Below are 5,360 nucleotides of genomic sequence, written 5' to 3' on the forward strand. Positions count from 1 at the left end.
AATAATTCTCATACTGTCCTGTGTGAATGTTTGTATTAAACTGTGACACAGCTATTTTATTAGTCAGATAACATTTACCTGGCTATTGAAATATCAGCCCTAGGAAAGACATCAGACAGAACCCTTATTACATTCGAATAACTGTAGTTTTTGTTTGTATCAAATGTCTTTCCCCGTGGAATGGGATATAGTCACTAGATTATTGTATTGGATTAGAAATCAAACAATGATTAATTTCTTGATTAAGGATTTATTTAACTCATCAAATTATTATTATTGAACCCATTTTGACACCTACATAAAATTAATAATTTAATTACTCTTGATAATCCAATCAGTTTATTGTTACATAGACTGTTATAAAGCAACTTTGAATTATAATTAATTGTTTTTCTTTCCTCTGTACAAATTAACTTCATAAACACATTAGTGGGACTCCTTTCCAGAATTTGGCAACTACTTAACCATTAATGTTTCTCTTTAGTAGTAAGTATACTTTTGTAGAATTGCCCTTGATTGATTGTTCATTAGGTTCATAAAATAATAAATTAATCACTATTGGTAGGTAGGTAGTGTTGTGGCTGTGGCACGTCTTGGCTAAGTGTTCACTCACACTCTCTTTGTGATCTCATCTAATTTGTCAGGTAGGCTCTCATCTTTCAGCAGTTTTCGAAAATTGTATATTGTTCCTGTTGCAGGTAAACATCAAGTTGTACCTTATTTTATATTTTATCTTAGATTAATCTTTCAGTTTTCCAATCAGCAGGTAAGTAGTAGATAGGTAGATAGTTAGTGACACTCATTATTTTAATTACAGTCAAGATATATGCAAGATGTTAGTACCTTTACCTATTAAAAATGTATTAAATATTCCCACTTTCCCAGTTCCCAAAATCTACGTTTTTCGTTTTATTTATCAGTTTTATGTCTACAAAAAAGAATCTGTGGTATCCGTCGGAAATGGTCGGAAACGTCAGAAATCATCGGAAATCGATAACACAGATCATCCGATCTGTCATTCTTGCAGATAATTAAATTATCATCAGAATAAGGAGTTACAACTAAAAGGAAACCCAAAAACATGGTGGTAAATGAAGAACTTGCTCTACTGCTGTATTATTATTGTTGTTTAATTCACAATATCGAATGGTAATTTGAAATCGAAAAAAACTTAAAAAATCAAAAACCAACAGGGATCAAACAGCAGAATCGTAGTCGAGGCGACCGACACGGCACGGCACGTAGTGTTATTTTCTCTATGGGCACGGCGGCGGTGGCGACAACCAAGCCAACCTTCCCTATTTTTCTACATTCGAGTTCGTTTCGACACTCACTTAAGATGTCAGAAGCAGCATCTTATGCTGGCACCACACTTGGCTATTCGTATTTGTTTTGGATGTTTGATATATTTGCCAAATACCAAAAATATAGGCGAATTCGGCAATCATTTTGGGGAATATAACATGTATACTGACCACACACGATATGGTAGTGTTCGATAACAAGCAAATAAGAATAGCCAAGTGGAATGGAAATATTAGTTAGGTACACTTGTTTGCCAAAAGCTGCGTACAGACCGGCGGTTTCGTTGACCTTCGTTGCTGCAATCTGCCCTGTATTATGTATGATAAATATCCATCGCTGGGCGTTCGTTGGGCCGGTCTGTACGCAGCTTAAAGCAAACCACGCACAAAGCGAAACCAATACGATAAAATTATTCTTATTTAAAAGATAGCTCGTGGCAGATTCTTGCGCTTAGGATCGTATTTCATTACTAACTTTACTAACACGATATGAAAGATGCCTAAATAGTTCTTTTTAATAATAAATCTGTACAATGTTAGACGAGCGAGAGTCTGGAATGAACTTAAAAAGTATTTTTTTTAAATCATTGTCTATGGTTTTTGCATTAAAAAAATATAAGTGTTTCATGAACAACCACTGTTTTTTTACCTCAGACCTGCCCTGTATTATTATGTATGATAAATATCCATCGTTGGGCGTTCGTTGGGCCGGTCTGTACGCAGCTTAAAGCAAACCATGCACAAAGCGAAACCAATACGATAAAATTATTCTTATTTAAAAGATGGCTCGTGGGATTTCAAATTAGAATCGTATTTCATTACTAACTTTACTAACACGATATGAAAGATACCTAAATAGTTCTTTTTAATAATAAATCATGAAAATGTTAGACGAGAGTCTGGAATGAATTTAAAAAATCTTTCTTTTAAAACATTGTCTATGGTTTTTGCATAAAAAAAGTATAAGTGTTTCATGAACAACCACTGTTTTTTATCCTTTTTAACGAGGGCGCTGGTGTCTATGTCAAATAAAGAGTATCAAGTAATGTTGTCTTGTTATAGCCACCGCAGAAGGGCATTTTTTTAAGTTAATCTTTACAAGAAACAAAACTTTGCCGCCAATTTGTTAGAAAAAAAGTTAAAAGTGAAAAATTTGTTTGACACTTTTTGCTTTGAGTTTCAGGTGAGTGCATCAATATTTGTAAATTTTCTTAATATTCCATTAATGTTTCTTTAATTATGATTTAATCATATAGAAGTATCAAATATCAAAGTATCAATCCAATGTGCAATTAAAATATATATTTTTATTACTATTCACCTAAAATAGACATAGTGGGAACAGTGAAATTTCTTTAGATGTCAGGAACCTTTTCCGTTCCTAGATAAAGTGAAAATATGTACATTTTAACAAATTTACAACATTTATATGGAAGGTTTATTGTGCTAAATGTTAAGTAAGTACGTACTAACACTAATTTGAAAAAACCTAGGCTACTTATCTAAAATGGCGTCATGATGCTAACGACGCTAATGCGGTGAAAAGATTAGCTAGACAGATCAGCGTCAGATTAATCGTGTAGCACTTAAATTCAGACTCCTTTCGGGCACCTCAATATCCATAACTCCTTGCTAAAGTTGTCTGTTGGAAATAATATATACTTATTAAAGTTTTATTTTATTTTTTTAAATTGGAATACCAATAGCTTAAACAACTAACATTAAATTATGAGCAATAAACTAGGTATAACGATGTTGTAAAAGTTGTAGGCTTATCCTTGGAGTTCATCTGGTTGCCTGTAATACAAAATCTATTGTTTCTGGTTTACTAATGGTCATGTTTCTGGTTTACTTATGGGTCATCAATGAGTTACTAAGTGGGATATAAGTAGTTAACTCAAAAATTGGAAACCTCTTTGTGATCACTACACAAACCTTTTAAATTTATTAATACTTACATCTATTATTTTCTCTCTGTGCGGTGTCAGTGTCTGCATGTGACTAACTTGAATGTAATCTTTGTGCAATTATTATGCATATCTCCAAGTTAACTCCATTACTAACCATGGACCATTTCTCATCCTGTCAGGAATTAAATCCAAATCTCTGATGTGAGAGGCAGGCTAGCTACCACCTCTGATAACTTTCATTATAGTACTTTAAATAAGTTAATTACTAATTCGTCAATTAAAATAAGACATAAAATTCTAAATCCAGATAATCCCAACTTATTATTTCATTCATTCACTAACTGTGTTCATTCCTAATAACTGCCTCTGTGGTCTAGTGGTAGAAGCTTCGCTTCATGGCCCAGAGGTCCCGGGTTCGATTCCCGGGTGGGACCATCAATTTGTGTTTCTAAATTGTGGTTCTAAGTTTGGTTAGGACATATAAGGCTGATCACCTGATGTCCGAAACAGTGAAACGATCCATGCTGTCGGATGGGCATGTAAAGCAGTCGGTCCTGCGCCTAGCTCTCTCCAGTCGTGTCGGTCAATCCGTCCCATTGGGTTATGAGAGTGATGGAACAGAGAGTGCTCCTGTGTACTGCGCACACACTTGGGCACTATAATCTACTCCTGCGTAGATGGCTGATCTCAAACGAGATTGGCCGCCGTAGTCGAAATTCGGCTAGGAGGACATTATTATTATCATTCCTAATAATTTTCCTGTTAGAATGGAATATAGTTAATATTCCAAACTAAATATAGTAGAAGTACCTGAAATTTACTGAAATTTATTCATAAATGAATAGATTAAATAAATAAATTACTTATTTCATTAGCGGTGGTAGCTCAGTCGGGTGAGCGCCCGCTTCTTAATCAAGAGATGCGGGTTCGAATCCCGGCGCTGACATGTACCAATGAGTTCTTTTAACTTAAGTACAATGTATACCATAGCTCTTACGGTGAAGGAAAACATCGTGAGGAAACCTGCATATCTAGATCTAGCACATCTAGATATGTGAACCCACCAACCCGCAGTGGACCAGCGTGGTGGGAAATGGTCCAAGCTTAGGAAGGCAGTTAAGACCTTGGGGATATGCACAAAGGTTCCACTCGAGAGAGCCAGGTGCAGGTACTTACACCCCCACAGAGAATAGAATAGAATAGAATACAATACTTATTTAATTAAATATGTTGTGAAATGTTTTCAATTCATATAATGATTTTATACTTAAAATTCAATTTCTGGTGATATCATGAACCCGGGCCGATACTCATGTTTTATTTACAGTATGGTACCTACATTGAATAAAATTAAACAAAATTATTAACATGCAGAAACAGAATAGTTATAAAAAAATCATATAGTTCTACCATAAATTAATCAGCTGATAAATGAAAATGATAAATTTATTTAGCAATTTTTATTTTTCTTCATTTGAATACTGGTTGTTAATAATAAGAAACTATACTTAATCTTCACATTTTTAAATAGATTCCCAACAACACTCATAATCTTGACCTCAGGTTTATAGTCATCACATTAGTTCAAGGGAATCCCAGGAACACTCAATCTTGCTCTCAGGTTTTTAGTCATCACATTAGTTCATCAGACGTTCACCATTTGATGCAGGTTCTATGGTCCAACTGGTCTTATGTAGGTTGCTAAGTATTAAAATAAACATTGCCTTGATAGATGATTCTTCTTCTTCCTAGCCTTTTCCTTATTAGATGATTATCATGTCTTATCGGCAGAACAAAACCAATTATTTGAAACTGTTAGAAGATTTCACTTACTTTTACAATTAGATAAAAACAAAATATTTTTTATGTATTTGTATAAGCTAAACAAATTGAGATTATTTCACTTTGATAGAACAATGACAACTGACAGGTGACAAGTAGAACTTCTCTGACACACTCTGAGCTCTGACACAAATACATTCCGTTATACATATTTTTTCTAGGCAGATTTAACTGGCGTTCTCAAAGAACATAGCGGCCAAATAAATCAATCCCAGTAACACAGTCATAATTTATAAAATTGTTTTCTTAAGGGTGTAATTTATCAGTGAACTTCTTATGACTGGTTGATCTACCAATAGAAATA

General features: G+C 34.1%; 1 long non-coding RNA gene across 1 annotated transcript; it reads right to left on the reverse strand.

Moving 5' to 3' along the window:
- Positions 1-230: 230 nt before the first annotated feature.
- Positions 231-1,013, reverse strand: LOC125488908. Its single transcript, XR_007266584.1, has 2 exons — positions 850-1,013; positions 231-689 (listed from the first exon to the last, which is right to left on the reverse strand). It is a non-coding gene; the product is annotated as an uncharacterized LOC125488908 (long non-coding RNA).
- Positions 1,014-5,360: the final 4,347 nt, after the last annotated feature.

Source organism: Plutella xylostella, chromosome 8, assembly GCF_932276165.1.
Source record: "Plutella xylostella chromosome 8, ilPluXylo3.1, whole genome shotgun sequence".
Taxonomy (NCBI): domain Eukaryota; kingdom Metazoa; phylum Arthropoda; class Insecta; order Lepidoptera; family Plutellidae; genus Plutella; species Plutella xylostella.